Source organism: Cupressus sempervirens, chromosome 9 (assembly GCF_028749045.1).
Source record: "Cupressus sempervirens isolate cs-2001-9-10 chromosome 9, ASM2874904v1, whole genome shotgun sequence".
NCBI classification, from domain to species: Eukaryota; Viridiplantae; Streptophyta; class Pinopsida; order Cupressales; family Cupressaceae; genus Cupressus; species Cupressus sempervirens.
In genome coordinates, this window is record NC_143126.1 from 74,928,436 (window position 1) to 74,948,498 (window position 20,063).

The following is a 20,063-nucleotide window of genomic DNA, read 5'->3' on the forward strand; positions in this document are numbered from 1 at the left end:
TTGAGCCAAAAGTTTATTGTGTTGTTTCTAGTTGTGCAATCTTTTAGTTCTAGTATTTTCTATAGATTTACAAATTTTGTTGACATAACAAGCTTGAGAAGAGATCATTAAATTGTGCCTATATAGCCTTTTGTCTCACATGAACACACTTTTTGTGGCCTTTTGATTTGATGAAAGGTAAAATATTATATGATTGTTAAAGGTTCTCATCGACAATTGCATCAGTGGATTCTAAGAGCTAAAGTTCAACAATAGGAGAAATGCCTAAATCAAAGGCAAGAACCAATTATTGCTCAAGTTCAAGCTTATAAACCCATTCAAGTTGATCCGGTAGAGCCCACTGGAACAGTTTCAGATAAAGGGAAAGGCAAGGCTATAGGAATCCAAATAAATGAGCCTCAAGCTATACCAAGAAAACCCATACAACCCTCCATATCTAAACTAGATCTAGATCTAGAGAAGGCTCGAAAAGAGAGGGAAGACCTTGCAAAAGAACTTGAGAAGGTTGAAAATGAAGCTTAGGCTACAGAAACTAGAAGGAAAATCCAATTCATAAAGTCTAATTCTGCATTGAATTCATGGCCTAGTTTGTCTATCCCACCTACAAATCCTGCACTAGTTAGTGGTCCCATAATCCCGACTCAGAGAGTACCCCAATCTGCTCCTACTTCATCTTCCAATATTGGCACTCAAGTCCCATTTGTCCCACCACAGCTGTCCCAAGCTGCTCCCCTGAGTCAAGCTAATACAGCTAGTACTTCTAATGTTCCTGGTTTCCAGAAGAAACCTATATACCTCAAAAAATATAGACAAATATTATTTGCCAGTATTCCTGGTGCCCCCCATCCCATATCTTTTGATTTAAGGGATAAATTGGTTAAGTTTTCTGGAAATAATGTTGTTACTGGTGAAGAACATTTGAGAATTTTCATTGACATGCTGAATGATTATGAAGTTGAACATGAGGACATGGTGATGAAATTATTTGTGCATTCACTCAAAGAGGATGCAAGGGATTGGTTCAAGAGGTTGCCTGATGATAGTATTACTTCATGGAGTGATTTGGAAAAATTGTTCAAAGAGCAATATGGGGACAATACTAATGCAGGATTCATGTTGAATGAGTTCAACAATATCAAAAAGAATCCAAATGAATCCACATTCAATTTCAATGTGAGATTTCAAAAGGGGATATACAAACTTTTTCAGTTTATGAGGTTAAATGAAGACGTCTGTCTCACAACCTATTTCAATGCTTTTGATAGCAAAATGGCCTACCAACTGAGAGATAAGGATCCTAAAACTTTAAGAGATGCCTATAGAGTTGTAGTGAATATAGAAAATAATAGAAAGGCATCTAGCAAACTAGGGAGGAGGGATGATCCTAAGCTTTTCAATCCTAAGAATAATAATAAAAGGGAGGGTGACAAAACTCCCATAGGAAAAAAGCCTGAAGAACCTACTATAGGCCATGTTTTAGAAATGCTCAAGAAGATGAATCCCACTATTTTCAATAAGCCAAATGTTACTGAGAGAACCCCTATTAATAACAACAATTTCAATAGACAGCCTAGGATGCAGAATTACCCTTACACCACTCAGTGGAATGATGGTAAACTAGTTCCCAACCAGACCCAAAATATGAAAGATAAGGGTACTCCAGACCCCCTGCAAAGGAACACTATAAATATGAATGATGATGTACCATGGTGCATTATATGCCAATCACCTCATTCTGCTGATTATTGTGTTGTTTCCCAGTCGTTCGCCCAAGCTCAAGGAGTGCAAGAAGAAGAAGAAACTGAAGAGAAAAACCATGATGATATAAGTTGTAATATGGTGAACACATGTGATGATTTGATAGATTCTGATTTACAAGAACCTGAGAATGATGTTACTAGCTAGAGAATTGCTTACCAGTTACATCATCAGCAAATATTTTTAGATGATGAAGAGAATGATACAGATAAGGTATTCAATACATTTTCTGACATAGGTCTCACAAATCTAAGAATCCCCTCCAAGGAGGAAATTGATTGAATTACAGCCGAAATGATTTCACAAGTCCATAGTAATTATATTTTGAGAAATAGAGCAATAAATAATGATGCAGGAAGGCCATCTAGTGCGTTCATCAAAGACACCACTCATAAGACAAATGATCAACACAAGAAAGTTAGTATAGATATGCCTAAGATCAAGGAGAACAAGGGTCAGAAATGGGAACCAAAGAAGAAGGTTCAATTTTAGATAGGTGAAGCAACAAAGACAGTAGTGCAACCAGAGAAATCAGAACCGGATGTTGTCAAGCAAAATGTGGTGCTTACTACTCAAAAGACCTCGATTATAGGTACTATTGGAAAACCTACTGTGGTTGAACCTGTTGATATGATTGCCATGTTATCTCAAATTACTATAAAAGTGCCCTTGTCTGAGCTTTTTAGAATTTAAGAGCATAAGAATAAGGCTTTGTCATGGTTGGGTGGAATAGAAAACAACAATAGTATTGATGATCAAGCTGTAGCCCAACAGACCCCATTAATCATAGAGGACAATGGTATTATATCCTAGATTCCTTAGATGTTTTTAGATGATTCATCAGTTGCATTCATAGAAGATATTGATCCTTTTTTCCTTAGTCTAATCATAAAAGGAAAAACCTTAAAAAATTGTATGATAGACTCTAGAGCTTCCAACACTATAATGCCTTTCAAAGTAATGGAAGCCCTAGGATTGAAGGTGGATACTAAGAAAGGTAGACGCCGAGGGATGGATGCTAGAGAGGTTCCAATAATAGGTACTATAAATGCCTTACCATTCAAACTAGCTGCATTTCCTGAGGTAGAATTAACCATGTCTGTCCTTGTGGTAGATATACCTCCACACTACAGGATGCTACTTTCCAGAAAATGGAGTGCTACCATGAGGGGAAGCCTACAATGTGACCTTACTTATGCCACTTTCCATATAGGGGACAAATATGTCAGGGTAAATAGGGAACCAAGGGTTAACCACATCTTAGGTGAAGAAATTGACAAAGATACCACTTGTTTCCTAGACACTGGGATTAATGCTTTCAGGGCTGAATTAATTATTCAGGAAGTGGAAAACTTACCTGCTATCATTGAAAATGAGGTTGAATGTTGCATGAATTCACCAAAATTGTGGACAATGTTCTTTGATGGGGCTAGTTCTAAAGAGGGTGCAGGGGCAGGTGTAGTCTTTGTGTCCCCTGAAAACAACACCTTCAGGTATTCATTCACCTTGAAGTTTTCCTGCACTAATAACATCGCTGAATATGAAGAATTGCTGCTAGGACTCAAAGTGGCCACACACCACAAAATTAAGAAATTGTGTGTCATAGGGGATTCTAAACTGATCATCTCTCAGATCAAAGGAACTTACTCCTCAAAAAATAGGAGATTAAAACAATATAGAAATGTAGTCTGGGATCAAATAGAATTCTTTGATGCATTTGGGATCTCATGGAGAGATAGGACCCAGAATAAGATGGATGACCTTCTGGAAAATGTAGCCATCAAACCAAAAGAAATATCATTTGTAGGAATCTCCCAGATTGAGGTCCAAAATAGACCTTCTATACCTAACAACATTGAAAATTGGTAGGTGTTTGAAGAAGGCAAAGATATTGCAAATTTTTTGCTAAATGAAGACAAGTGCCATGGTCAGGAGATGGACTGCAATGGGCTGATTGAAACCATAAATGGGAAAGAAACCATTTTTGGTCAAAAAATAATACAATTAAAAACAAATAAAATGCCGAAGGGGTTGGTAGTCTTGGAAAATATTTTTGATAGCCAAGACAGAGTAAAATCGAGAGTAAATGACCCCAAACCCCAGGAGCTAGAAGAAATAAATTTGGGTACGGATGAAGTTCCTAAAAGGGTTTACATTGGCCAAGGTTTGCCTGTCGAAATTAGAAAAGCATTGATTGACCTACTTAGAAAGTACAGGCATGTTTTTGCTTGGTCATATGATGACCTTAAGGTTTATAGGGAGGATCTTTTCCAGCATGTTATATCGTTGAAGGAAAATGTAAGACCTTTTAGGAAAAAATAGAGGCCAATCAATCCTACCCTTGCCCCAAAAATGCAGGAAGAACTGACAAAGCTGAGAGATGGTGGAATAATCAAACCAATTAGGCATTCCACTTGGGTTTCAAACCTGGTTCCTGTGAGAAAAAAGAATGGAGATATTAGGCTTTGTGTTGATTTTAGAAATCTAAACATTGCATCTCTAAAAGATAATTATGGCTTACCTAATATGGAAGCCATGTTACAACAAGTGACCGGCTCTGAATTGATGTCAATGATGGATGGCTTTTCTGGATATAATCAAGTTTTGGTAAAAGAAAGTGAACAGTTCAAAATAGCCTTCACAACCCCTTGGGGAACATATGTGTATGTGAGGATGCCTTTTGGCTTGATTAATGTAGGAGCTACTTTCCAAAGAGCCATGGATGTAGCATTTCATGAGTATATTGACAAATTTATGGTTGTGTACCAGGATGATCTTACAACATATTCTAACAAGGCTGAAGATCACTGCAAACACTTGGAAATTTTTTTTATAAAAGCCCTGGAATATGGGGTATCTTTAAACCCAAACAAATGCTCATTTGGGGTCACAGAAGGAAAGTTATTAGGACACATAGTGTCTAATGATAGGGTAAAAATAGACCCAGAAAGGGTAATAGCTATTGATAAAATCGCCAAACCTAAAAATGTGAAAGGTATAAAGTCCTTTTTTGGCCAGGTTAATTTTCTGAGGAGGTTTTTTACCAATTTCGCTGAAATTAGTAGACCCATTTCAAAAATGCTCAAGAAAGGAGTTGTTATAGATTGGAATGGTGAACCTTCATAGGCATTCTAGGATATAAAAACTGCAATAAAGAATGCTCCAGTGTTGAGGACCCCAGATTATGCAAAACACATGCACATTTTTTCTTTTGCATCATTCCATACTGTAGCTGTAGTTTTATTACAGAAAAATCAAGAAGGATATGAGCAGCCTATTGCCTTTTTCGGCAAATCCCTGTAGCATGCTGAGCTAAAGTATGAAATAAATAAAAAACAAGCATATGCTTTGGTAAAGGTTGTAAAAGCATTCAGAACTTATTTGGTAGGCGCTACTATTATTGCTTTTGTACCTAGTGCTGCAGTTAAGGATATATTCTCTCAGCAGGAAGTGTCAGGAAGGAGATGTAGATGGATCAATAGAATCCAAGAATTTAACATTGATATGCAGATAACTAAGTTAGTAAGAGGCCAAGGTTTGGCCAAACTCATATCCCAAACTAACCTAGAAGCTAATCAGATAAACCTAGTAAATGATGATCTCAGAGCTAACTTATGCGACATGGACCAGTGTGACTGGTACACCAATGTTATACATTACTTGCAACATATGGAAGTTCCTCCCCATCTGCCTGATAATGAAAAAAGGAATATTAAATTGCAAGCCATCAGCTATGTAATTGTTCAAAATAACTTATGGTGGAGAAACTTTGAGGGAGTTCTGTTGAAATGTGTTGACAAAGAAAGGGCAAAAGAGATTTTGAAAGAAATGCATGCTGGAGTATGTGGAGGACATTACATGGCCAAAACTACTACACATAAGATAATGAGGGCTGGATTCTAGTGGCCTATTTTGTTCAAAGATGCTCAAATTATGTTTAAGAAATGTGATCCTTGTTAGAGATTTGCTGGAAAGCTGAAATTCTCAGAAAATACTCCACTGAAGCCAGTTGAAACTCAAGCACCTTTTCAACAATGGAGTCTGGACTTCATAGGAGAAATTTTCCCCAAGTCTAGCATTGGCTATTCTTGGATTCTGGTTGCTACTGAGTACTTTACAAAATGGGTAGAGGTTATTCCTACCAGAAATGCAACAAGTAAAGTGGTAAATAATTTCCTATTGAATAATATTATTTCTAGATTTGGATGTCCACAGAGAATTGTCACAGATAATGCTATGTGTTTTAGGTCTGAAGAGTTCATCAAGTTTTGTGATAAATATGAAATGACAAGAACATCATCTGCTCCATATCATCCACAAGGGAATGGACAAGCTGAGTCCACAAATAAAAGCCTATTGAAAATTATTAAGAGAACCTTGGATGATAATAAAAGGGCATGGGATTCCAAGTTACAGTTGGCAATATGGGCTGACAGAGTAACTGTAAAGAAGGCAATTGGGGTAGCTCCATTTGATTTAGTGTATGGAATTCAAGCTAGAATGCCCCAGAACAACTTGATGGGACTATACAATTACATCCAGTCATATGATGAAGATACTACTGATAAAATGAAAGAAAGAATGGATGAATTGGTAGGATTGACCAAAGCCAGAAGAGAAGCATCTCTGAGGAACCAAAAGTTGCAGTTGCAAGTCAAAACACTCTATGATAAAAGAACTGTAAACAAGAAATTTGAAAATGGAGACCTAGTCTTAATGTGGAATGCCAGAATTGAAGATAAAGGAAAACATGGCAAATTTGATCCCATTTGGTTAGGCCCATATCTCATTGAGAATGCTTGGGGTGAAGACTCTTACATAATCAAAGATATATTTGATAATATTCTTGAATTGTCAGTTCATGGACAGTTCTTGAAGAGGTATTTTTCTTGAAAAAATACTTATTTTCTTCCATGAACAATAGTTTTAGGGTTTCCTGTCGTCCTGTTTTCTGTAAATCCTTGTACAGTCTAGGTTTTTGTTTTCTATGTTTTGCTTTGTGCTCTCTGAAGAAGTTGTCACCTTACCAGATGTGTGATCTGCTCTCCCATAGATTCTGAATTCTTGCATAGACTCAAGTAGTCTATCATCCCCAGATAGAGCCACTGTTGGTCTGACTTTTTGTGTAGTAGAAGTTTTCAGTTAAATCATAGAAAAGTCAAATGTTCTATTCCTAAGTGAAGCATAGGGTTTTGGATAAATTATCCATAAGAAATAATCATCATGTAAACCCTATATCATCTCTATTCATAAATTGTCGGGCGTGAAATTTTGAATTTTCAAAAGAGACAAATATGCTATCATATTCCTTTTCCTTTCTCCCGGGTTACCTTTCTTCCTATTTGTCCCAACCGTCAGATCTGACTAGATCTACCATTGGTGTTACCTCTCTATGACAAGTTGCATGCTTATTAAGTATGGTGAGGTAACGAGTATTGAGTATTTTAAGAGGTGGGACCGTAAAGTGAAGATACGGTGATCGGAGATTTGCTTATTAAATGATTTATTGTGTAGGTACACTTTACAAGTTACCGTCCAAAAAGGATAGGGACCCACTAGAATATTTGACATCAAAGCCAGAATGATGGTTTTTCTGGATGTTCCGCCACCTCGCTATCAAAAAATTCAGGCACTTCGCCGTTAGCAAAGTAGTGAGGCCACGTGAAAATCTGAAGAAGATGACATTGCATCTTGCTTGTATCATAATTACACTAGGTGGCATGACCAGTCATAAATACCGTTGTCAAAATTAGTTTTAATTGACAGGAGTGATTACTGGGTAACCCTTGCATTTTTCAGCACAAAATCCTTTTAAGTGCCGGAGCTCGCTACCTCGCTATCGGAAAATTCAGGTGCTTCACCGTTAGCGAGTTAGCAAGGCTTCGTAAAGTGGTAAAAGATCGGCAAGATCTTTGGTGACGTGGAATGACAAATGACTATGATAAATTTTGACATGTGCCAACTATGCAGAGATCCGATTCTCATTAATGCCTATCTGACTGAATGTACAAAAAATCCTAAACGTCAGCTTGAAGTGGATCAACGGAGCTCGCTACCTCGCTATGACAAGTTGCATGCTTGTTAATCCATGTGACATAGCGAATATAAATTAGGAGATCTTGTGTTTCTTCTTCACCTTTGATTTGGTAAGTGATCAATGGCTATCGTCTCCTCACTATGAAGAGTTGCAAGGGAGATAATTATAGCGACATAGTGAGTTGGGCCCGCCACCTTCTTTCTTAAGAAGCCCTGTAGCATATCTTTCGATCATTTCTTGATCTGATCAACGATTGTCACCGCTTTGCCATGGCAAGGTGCTTGTTCTTTATGCATAATGAAGTAACGACATGCTGACACGTGTTCTCCGTCGTCAGTGGGTCCAAATATAAGTGCCATCAAAGAAAGAATTCTGTATGTGGCAAGTTCTCATTGGGTAAAATAATTGACATGGCAAATATAACTCCTAGTTGTTCTCTTTGTACCACATGATCGTAGGATCTTTGAAGATCGACGACGTAGTTTTAAATGAAAAATGTAGTGCCACTCTCTGTATTAATTAGACAAGAAAGCTTCGTCTGTGAGGAAAAATAGAGTATAATACAGAGAGATTTCATCAGTTTCATTTCATGCGAGAAAAGATTTGGAGCCATTCTTGTGCAGAAGCTATTACTGAAAGAGAAGCGTGCCAAGGTTTGATGAAAATTGTCAAGTTGTTTGTTCATGGAAAATTTGCAGAAATACAGAGGAAAATAGAGATAGAATTAAAGTAAGTAAAACTACCATAATCTTTGTGAGCTTTTAAGTTCTAAAAAGATAGCCCAAGATGCCTCCGAAGAAGGGATTTCTAGGTGCAATAAACTACTTGGATAGAAATGTGCATGATGATTTGCTTGAGTTACTTCCTGAGTCTACTGTAGAAACGGTGCAAGTTAAGAGGTTAACCTCACTGAACCCTAGGCTAAGGATAGCTGATGGATTGTATGATAAGGGAAATTGGGTTCAGGATGCTCAAACTTCTCAAACTAGTTTGAGTTTATTCAAAAAATGGTTTGCGGAAAGGAAGTTATATGCCCCTCATGCCAATATATGGAATTTTGATCTTCGAAAGCTTGTTGTCCCCAGTATGTTTATGGATTTTGACCTGCTTGAAGCTATAGAAAAAAATTATGACCAAGCGACTAAGGTAGTGAGAAGAATGGATGGTGAGGCTTTAGTTACCATCAGTCCTGAGGAGATTAGGAAGGTTTTCAGTCTAGGACCTCTCACCATGTATCATGTGCCCATTAATTTGATAGAGTTAGAAAAAGAATATATATCCAAAAGGGATGTAGTTAGACAGGGTGCACTGAAAGCCCACATAGGCCGGATTGGAGGCCTCCCAACCATAACATCATCTTCTAAAGAACCATTCAAGAAATCATACTTTAATGCCATTGTAGTAGAGATATATAGGACCCTATGCAGAGTCTTCGAAGAGGGCGAAGAAGATTTTATTCTGGTGAGCTTCATGTATATGATCACCCAAATCTCCTCTTTTGGTGTGGAAATAATTTTTGATTTTGCATCTTACTTGCCTAATGAGATTCACCAGGGATTGGTGGGGATTGCAAAGGGCAAGGTGGAAAAGGTTTGGGGTCAGTACTCCCTATTGATGCATATGTTTCGTTTTAAAGGGGCCACTTATTTTGGTAAAGAAATGGTTTTAAATAGGGAACAAGAGGGGGAGGCACTGCTAGTCCAATTATGGAGTGCAGACATGAATTGGGAAGCAGAAAAATGCTAGCTTTGTTAGATTTGATAGGCACTTTGCCTCCAAACTAAGATGCCTCATATTGAGTGATAATCCCAGAATTCCTAAGGCATTAATGCATCTTGTTAGGCCTATGGACAAACCCCATAATCTAAAAGTTTCACATAATTGGGGAGATATTATCCCATATTCAGTCTCAACTGTCATCAGGGTCTATGGATTCAAAGGAAAACCCCATGTACTACCCTATCAGGTACCTTTAAAGGTAGGGATAGCTGAATTTTTGTGGCAGTTGGGAGGAGTGGAGGAGGCCTTTTTGCACAAAAGGGTGACAGGATCAATTTTTCCTACTTGCACTATAGCCCACTAGTTTGTGATAACTAAAGAAGGGTGGATCTTTCTCCACAAAATTTTGGATCAATATAAGATGGCAGTATCTCATGCTCATTTTTGTGATACAGAATGTTTCTTTAACTCTGCTCTTAGACTTAGAATCAAGCTTCGTCCAGTTCAGCATGAATTCTATTTTCCTGAAGATATAATAAGAAATGAATATTCTCTCCATGAGCAAGAAATAAAGAAAGAAAAATGGAGAGTCTATTCAAAAGTTTTGGAATTCATTAATTGTTTTGACAAAGATTTTAGTCCTCTTAGTAATGCTGCAACCAATGCAGATAAGATAAATAAGCTCATGAGTACTTTTTCTGAGATAATGGAAGTAATGAATGAGAAGAATAAACATTTTATTGATTCTTTTCCAGATAAAGCCAGAGAGGTTATGAGAAAATTGGGTTTCACCCCCAACATTGGAATGGGTCCACTGGTGGTACAAAAGAAGATAGGATATACTATTGTTAGGCAGCAGGTGACCATTGTACACAAAGAAAAACAGATAGTTGAATCCACCAGTACTATCCTGGAAGAAAGACCCCCTGAACCTTCTCCTAAAAGAAGAAAAATAATAAGGGAGGAAGAATCCCCTGATGAAGGTTACTCACCTTCTCAAACCCCAATGAGAATTGAGGAAGAGCAGCTCACCAATGAGCAATTCGAACAAATGGGGTCACAAGGAGAAATTTTTGTTACACAAGCAGAAATTGATGAAGGGAACCCCCAAGAACCTCCTGTGCCAAGTTTTGAATTAACTATAGCAGATTTTAGAGGAAGGGAACTGGACCCTGTTTTGGAACAAGCCAGTCAATATTTTTTGTCTGATAATAGTTTTGTAAGATCTAGGGCTTTTCATTAGTTTGCATGGAGGGTAAACATGCACATTTTTGAGCAAAGGTGCAAGAATATGAAAACAGAACATCCAGAAATGGATGAGGCCTCCATCCAAAATCAAATAAAGGAACAAATGGTGCAAGAGTTCCAAAATATAACCCCTGATGAGGGTAGACAGATGGTAAAAAATGCTAATGTTTTATTATTGCCCAATTGGGATATTGCTGATGCATTAATTTTTAATTCTGTATCAAATAATTTAGGACTCCAAGATCCAAATAAAGAGGAATTCTTGGGTACAACATTCAGCAATGATCAAGCTACCCTTGTTATGTGGTCGCTGAGAAGAGGATCCAGGACTACTTCATCACAACTTGATGATTCAGGACTAACAGGGAGTATCATTGTAAGGAGAGTTGCTAATACTTCAAATGTACAGGCGGCCCACATGAATTTGGATTATTCTAAATTTGCCTTGGCTACTACAGAAAGAGAAGAGAAGGAAATGATTGATATGCACAATAAATATGAAATAGTGGTGGATGCTTATAATCAAGAGGTAAAAAGGAGAATTGAGCTGGAAAACAGGGTATCTCAATTGGAGAAGATACTTGGAAAGAGGAAAGTGGGAGAATCCAGTACACTGAGAATTGCATATCCTCCACAGTCATCTGTTGGATTAACCCCTATTATTGAGATACCTTACACCCCTGAAAGACCCCAATTCTATAATGCAGAGGAATTTGAAGCAGAAAAAACCAAATTACATGAGTGGCAGATAGAATTTAGAAATCAGCAGGAAGAGAAATGGAAGCAGGGTGTGACACATTTGAGGGATAAAATACAATGGTCAACTTTTTATGATCAGTTGACAAGGATTGTAACCCTCATGGATGAGTTGAATAAAGAAAAGGATGGATTAGATTCTCTTGCACAAAAATGGAGATAGAGAAATAATGATGTTACAATTATATGTATAGCTACAGTCCAAATGCCTTATCATCAGGTTGAAAAGATTTTTGATTTATTGAATAAGTTAAAAAAATTTGAAAATGAAAGAGATTCTTTACAGAGAAGATTAATACTCTGTTTTTCAAAATATCTTGCTGAAAAATTCACCCTATTTCCTTGTGCTTTAGAATCTGTTGATACAGTAAAGGAAAAAGAAAAATGGAAAAGGGAAATGGATGATTTATTTGATAACAGAATAATAAACATCATCAGTGAGACTAGCCATTGGTTTTGGGTAAAGACAAATGAGGAGCTGATAAAAGTACAATTTTACTATACTGCTATGATAAAAGAATTTGATGATTTAGAGAAAAATGCAAATTCTTTAATAAAGATACAAAGAGAAAATCTAAGTTTTGATTGGCCAGATGATGATACTTTTAATAAGTGGAAAAATCAGTTTAGTGAATAGATGTCAGGAGACAATGAAGAAGAAGATACAAAAGTAATAGTTACCCTTGTAATCAGCAACGATGACATGGAAAATCCCTAGGTTAAAGTGAGTTTGTAGGTAACAGAAGAGGATACATCACTTACAAATCTCATGGGTATGTACTCCGAAAGTGAAGAATGATTGTAAGGTCAGATCATGCTCTTGTCTCAAAAATTCAGAAGCATAACAGAAAGGAACCCGCCAAGAAATGTTGTTAATTTTTTTGTTATTTTGTTTTTGTCTTTCTTTTGAAAGGACACCTGTCACCTTCTTTAGCCTGAAGCTTGTTGCATCTCACACTATTTAAGTGAGATCCCAAGGCTAAAGAATGGTCTGATTTCTATTTTTACTAAGTATTGTGCTTAGTTCTATTTTTGGTCCAAACATTTGGAAAGCAAGTTTGTAGTATACTTTTCTGTCAAAATTTCTGAGATATAGATGAATGTAGAAAGAATTGTGCTTCTTTTCTGAAGGTCTTTTTGGGTCTATTGTAAAGGATATACCATTTTCAAAGGAAATGAATACAAATTATGAACTGTCCCCATATCAGTTCTTTTTGAATTTTGTCTCCTTTTAAATACTTAGCTACCTTGATGTTGTGTGAGTAAAAGCTTATGCAATTGATTGCAATATAGTAAGGTTGTACATCCATTTGTTATTGCTGTTAATTGAATGGATTAAATAAAGGCTCTGATGAATGTGATGAGGTTGCTTAGGTGTTAAAAAGGATTTTTGAATGATAAATTCTGGTAAGAATTGCTGATAAGAATTTGTTGCAAAGCAAAAAATTAGATCTAAGAATTTACTATAGACTCTGAATCCCCAATGGATTAGGCACTGATCGAAAGTATTTCAGCCAAAAGAGAAGTATATTATGACTGGTTTTTTCAAAGTACATCATAAAATCAATTTTTACTTTTATTTCCTGTAAGATATTCAAAGTTGGCCAGCACTTGCCTGCATGAATCGTTTTAGCTTCATTTAGCCATTGCTGTTGAAAACATCTGCAGAGCTATAGAAGATTTCTTGGCCATATCTATTCAAGGGATGTGTTTACCAATTCGGTAAGAGTTACGTATATTTTTGAGGATTTAGAAATGAGAATCAAAAAGAAACTACGAATAATTCTCATACAATTGTTCCATTTTTGAACCATCCCCGGGTATACCCGCCCTGGTTTGTACAGAGCCAAAAGAATGGAAAACCGTCTGAGGTTTTGTTGAAGTTGGGTCCTACTACTTTGCATATGCAAGTGATAATGAGAATTGGCTATTCTTTAGGTTGTGTATGTACTGATATCTAGGTATTAAGCCTTTTGTCACTTAGTAGTTTTAGCACTGTTTTAACATCATATTAAAACACCAACAGGTTCGCAGCTCTGTAATTCAAAAGTGAGCCGATAGTTAACTATTAATTCTAGAAATAGCACCTTCCATGCATCAAGAACACATTCTGATGTTAGTTTAACTTTGACACACATCTAGTGAAGGACTAGTTTCTATTTTTGTTGCTTCCATGCACTTCCACTTTGACTAATGGCTTTCTCATACTTTCTCTCTGATGCTTTCTTTTTTTTTGACATGTAAAGGGCTCATGCATCCAATTAATGAATAAAATATGGATGGAGTCCCTTTAAGCACCAAATTAATTGCTAGTCTATATATATTTAGTTTTTTTAAATGTTTTAAAAGAATTTTATTGCATGAAGATATCTCTCACTCTCAACACAAATTGAGGAGATGATTTCTTATAAATACCCCATTGTAAAATGTAACAAGGGCCATCATTATTATGCAATAAAATTATGATTTTGGTTCTCACATTTGGAGTGTACTGATTCTTGCCTAGATGTGTCATTGTTTTGTGAATTTTGTTCATGAGATTGTGATTGAGCCAAAAGTTTATTGCGTTGTTTCTAGTTGTGCAATCTTTTAGTTCTAGTATTTGCTATAGATTTACAAATTTTGTTGACATAACAATCTTGAGAAGAGATCATTAAATTGTGCCTATATATCCTTTTGTCTCACATGAACACAGTTTTTGTGGCCTTGTGATTTGATGAAAGGTAAAATATCATATGATTGTTAAAGGTTCTCATCAACAATTGCATCAGTGGATTCTAGGAAGTGTTGCTCCTATTTTCATTGGTTTCCTACCAATTTATTCAAAAGCTTAACTCATAGCGTGTTTTTTTCTATAGCTTATGTCTATTTAGGATTTCAATTTCAAGTTATTTCAATTTCATGTTATTTTCTTTTAGTTTCATTATTAAATTTGAATAGGAACTCATTTGAGTTGCATTGCTAAATTGCATTCATTGAAAACCTAGAAAATACAAAAATATTGTTCTCTTGTGGGTTATTTTTAGATAGCCAATAGATTTACCTCATTCTAAGAGCATAGTAGAAATAGAAAAGGCCTCCTAATGAACAATCATATTTGTCTTCAACTAAGTGGATTTTGGTACATCATAAGACAAATACTAAACCTTGGATTTGATCCCAAAAGGATCAAATTTTCAAGAGAGGAATTGTCTAGTGGATTCCTTTTGTTAACCTCATGCAAAATGACCACCCAACAGAAGTGGCACTAGAAGGAGGGCCCCTTTTGACTCCCAGAAAGGAAGAAAAATTGTTAAAGTTTTGGGATTTTTGCACTTCTATAATAATCTGTGCTTCACAAAAGTTCAAAAAATTTCCTAATTTTTTTGACAAATTCAGGTCTGCAACTCTATAGGTACATAGGTTCATAGGTCTGCAGCTTTGTAGGTCTATAGATCCATAGCTCTGTAGGTGCATAGGTGTGCAAAACTCTATGGTGTGCAAAATTTAGAGAGCTGAGAAAGTGTACTTTTGCATAGGTGCACTTTTTCCAAGAGTTGATGCAAGGTAGATGATATTGATCCAAAATACCCATTTTAGTGAGCATTAAGGTCTACACCAAGTGCATATGAGTTTCTCAAGCTTATCCACTTTTGTAAACCATGTAGTGACAAGGGAACATCCCAAATTCAACTGCTTCCCTTCAAGCTTTCATCATCTTCTTCAACTCCACCCCCACTCCAACCACCTGTTGGACCACCACATACTCCAATAGCTACTTCTCAACAACCACCATTAGGTCCATTAAACCCCTTGATGGCCTTTTTCACAAATGCTATGGATTCACCAATAAAATTGAGAGGTGTACTCCATGACCTCCCTAAGAATCCTAAAAATTTTTGCCCTAGATTCATCTATGGTGAGACTCAAACTATCAAAGATCATGTCAAGGTATTCAAGGAGATTTGCAATTGAAATAAAGTTGCTAATGAGGATGCAGTTCTTTGTTTATTTCCCTACTCTTTGGGAGAAATTGCCTTTAATTGGTACATCAATTATCCACCTAGATGTAATAGAGATTGGGATACATTCAAAAAATTATTCTTGGAACAATTCAAAACTTTCATCAATCTAGCTATGATACATCAACAATTCATATCAATTAAAAGGGATCAAACTGAGGTAGTTTCCCACTTCAACCATCACTTTCATATGGCCTACCTCAAGTTGGAAATGACATACACCATACCAATTGAAGTTGCTATTTAGATTTATCTAAATTCTATGGACCATCTTATTGCAATCTTTCTACAAAGACTTCCTACAACAAATATTGACACATTGGATAATGTCTTTGCCGAAGGAATCATGTTAATGAAGCAAGCCAATCCTAATGGAGGAGGAATAATGCTTCTAGCACAAGAAATTCCTACAATACTGACATACCATGTGGGAGCACCCACCATGCCTATCTAGTTCATACCTATGAATCCAGTTCCATTACAATAGGCACCCACTCCACAAAATCAAGCTATAACATATCCAGGGTATGAGCCTCCAAAAAATAGCTTTCTTTGAACATAAAGCAACAGTTCCTATTGAAACAAATAACAATATTATTTCAAAATTTGGTCAAATGAAGAATACTATGTCACAAATGAATAATGAATTGACATGTCTTAGATTGTCACAAGGACAAAATAACAACTTCCAAAGAAATAATGTTGGCCCCTACAACAATAATTTTGGTCAAAATTACAACATGAACTTCAATTGGAATAACAACAACAATGCAGGAAATAATGGCAAAGGAAACAACTTCAATCCTCCTAATTGCAACAATAGAAAACTCATCCCAATAATGGAAGCATTCCTACTGACAACAACAGCAACAACAACAACATGCAATACACTGATATCAATAAGTATGCTGATAGCAAAAATATGCCTAACAATGATGGTTCATACTATAATGGTAATCAAGAGGCAAATCAAAACTCAAAAGTAAATGAATATCCTCCTCCTATTCAATTTAATGCTATGCTATTAAAATCTTATGATTCTGCATAGAATCCACAAGTGGAACAACCAGCAAATGAGGAATTCTAATTCCTATTTAGCCAAGAACTAGACCTTCATTTTTCTTTCAAAATGACAATCACAATACATACAATCTCAGAAATAGAAAGAATCCCTTGATAGATGGGATTCCTCCAAGTTTGCAACCAACTCTACCCAATCCAAGAGCAAGTAACAATCTGCCACTAGTAAGACCAATGCAAGGAGGACAGCAATACTAAAGAATCTTGCTTGGTCCACTAAAAAGTACAATGTGATAGAAGATTTAAAAATATCTAAATCCAATATGTCCATGTTTGAGATGTTACAAAATTTTCCACAACAAAGGGAAGCACTCATGAAGAAATTGGATCACACAAAGGTCTCCCATAATATGAATGTTGGCCCTCAAAAGACAGTGTCGCAATAAGTGAATGTTGTGGAAGTGATGCCCACTATGTTCAAAGATAAAGTTGAGGTACCCCCATTTTTGCTTAGCATCAGGATATGTGGGAAGAATCTTCACAATTGCCCTATTGACCTAGGAGCTTCATGTAATGTAATGTGATTATGAATAGCTCAAAGGCTAGGAGTTACTCCTTAACCCTCTAATTGAGTGGTGATACAGTTGGATAAAATAGAGGTGAAAATCATTGGTGTACTAAATGATGTGTGGATACAGTTGACAGTTGACCCTCAAATTCAAGATGTTATCAACATACATGTGGTTGATATCCTAGAAACATATGGGTTGCTCCTGAGAAAAGAATGGACAAAATGTCTGAGGGGATGGTTTTCTATAGATTTCACTCAATTGTGGTTGCCATGGAAAGGATTGAACAATCAAATCAAGATAGATGCTGAGCCCAAATTGAAAACAATGATCACATAATACAATGCCCTGAATGAGATAGCATTTTTACAATTAGATCTGGGTTCATACAAAGTAATGGTATTGGATATGGTTCCAGCCAACACACCTCAAGATCAAAATGAAGAACCTAAGGTGCAAGTGCCCAAAAGTGAAATTGTGACATAGTTCATAGATAGTATCATGACTAATTTACAATGTTTAGGAGAGGAAGTTGATCCCAACATCCTCCTCCTTCTAGGATTTTTTCAGTTGCATAAAGTTAGTCACTTGAAATTTGAATGCTCTTCATGCCAAGAATTAGTTGTGAAGATATTGACACACATAATGGAAAACAAGGATAAAATAACCTCAACAAATGAATTCACAAAAAACTAGAATCTAGTGAACTCATCCAACCTTGTTGAAAAGATTGAAGAAGAGAACAAAGATTTAAATGTGTCATATAGTGATACCTCTTTAGATGGTGGAGGTTTGTCTTCTCCTCCTCCTAGGATGATTAAAGTACAAAGGAGAATAGGATATATGAAAGGTAAAGGATGGACTTCAGTAGTCATTCATCTTGAACCTAAAGTTGAGTAAATCAAAGAATTGATAGGGTAAATCCAAGATAAACAAGGAAAACACACACTTCCTCTATCTACAAATTATGAAGGGGACTCATCAAGTCCTACACAAGGAAAGTTACAATGGGTTCCTAAGAAATAGTCATTCAAGGCTCAAGTGAAAGAGAAATTAAGGATGAATAAGCATAAATCTAGAAAATCCAAGGAAAATGCAATTTGGACACACCACTTCAGTGGTTCTAGGTGCAAGATGGGAGTTGACGCAAGTATCAAATTGGTCAACCCCAAAGGTAGGTCTTTCTATGTTGCATATTAGTTACAATTTAGATGTACTAATAATGCTACAGAATATGAGGTGTTAATTTGAAGACTTCTCTTTGCACTAGAAAAAGGAATCACGGCTTTGAAAATTGAAGGGGACTCTCAATTGGTTATATGACAAGTAAAATCGATATATTTTGGCAATGATAAAAGACTACTTGCTTATAGAAAAAGGGTATGGGATATATTGGATGACTTTGAAGCATTAAACATCAAATCCATTCCAAGAAGAAAGAATATGGTGGCAGATGGTCTTGCCATCTTAGCAAGTGCTTTACAACTAGTTGAAAGAACCAAGTTGAAAAGATTTTTAATGGAATTGGTCATTGTTCCATCCCTTCCTCATAATATCACTTAACTTTTAGGTCTTTAAAGATGATCAACATATACTTGAGTTTATCATGTGTAGTCACCACTTTGAGGAATGAGAAATTGATGACACACCAGATGATAGACCTAAAGATGATGGACTTGAAGATGAAAATGGGATTCTGAATTTTAAAACTAACACTATTCCAAAGGTAATGGTTGAACTTGAACATATCTTTGATCATGATGAATCAACACTCAATAGAAGGGTAACCCAAGGAAAAGGAATTTAAGAATGTAACTTGTGCAATTTGGGTACTGATGAAGAACAGAGAATGATACAGATAGGAAAAGTGTGCAACTCATAGGAAAGGGAGGATAGGCTCAAATTACTCATTGAGTATAAGGATGTCATTTCTTAAAGATATGAAGAGTTGAAGACTTATGATCTTAAGATTATCACACATGACATCCTGCTGAAGCCCGATGCCAAACCATTCCAACAAAGACAAAGACTGGTAAATCCTCTCATTGAACCACTAATCATGAAAGAAGTAAAGAAGTTACTAGATGCTAAGATCACATTTCCTATTTTTCATTCAACATGGGTGGAAAATTTGGTTCCTATGCAGAAGAAGACCAGAGAGATCCATCTTTGTGTTGACTTTCGTAACTTGAACCTAGCATCCCAAAAAGACAATTATCCTCTTCCCTCACTAGATGAGGTTTTGCAAATTGTTAATGGTTAAAAAATGATGTCATTCTTGGATGGATGCTTGGGATAAGATCAGAAAAAAGACTACTTTCACAACTAAGTGTGGAACTTTTTCTTACAGAGGAATTCCCTTCGAATTGATTAATGCAAGAGCTACATTTCAATGTGTGATGGATGAAGCTTTTAAAGGATTGATTAATAGATGTATAGTCATCTACTTGGATGAATTGACTATATTTTCAAAATATTTAAGTATCCATGATAGGTATTCAATAGATGTTGTAATTATGGAATATCTCTCAATCCCAAGAAATGCACATTTTGCATTACTAAAGGAAAGCTCTTGGGACATGTTATTTTTGAAGCTGGAATATCCATTGATCTGGATAGAGTCAAATCCATTCTAAAGTTAGTACCTCCACATAGTCGAAAGGAATTAAAGATTTTCTTTGGAAAGATAAACTTTGTGCAAAAATTCAAAGTGGATTTGTAGAGATAGTTCGTCCCCTTAATGATTTACTCAAAAAGGGGGCTAAGACTAAATGTGTTCCCAAGATAAAGAAATAATTTATAGATATCAAGGTTACCATTTTGACAGCCCTAATTTGGGTGAATTCTAATTACGAGTTGCCTTTTAAGATCTATTCCTTTGCTTTTGAACATTCTTGTGCAATGATCCTAACATAGAAAATAGAAAATGAAGATGAGAGACCAATTACTTTTATG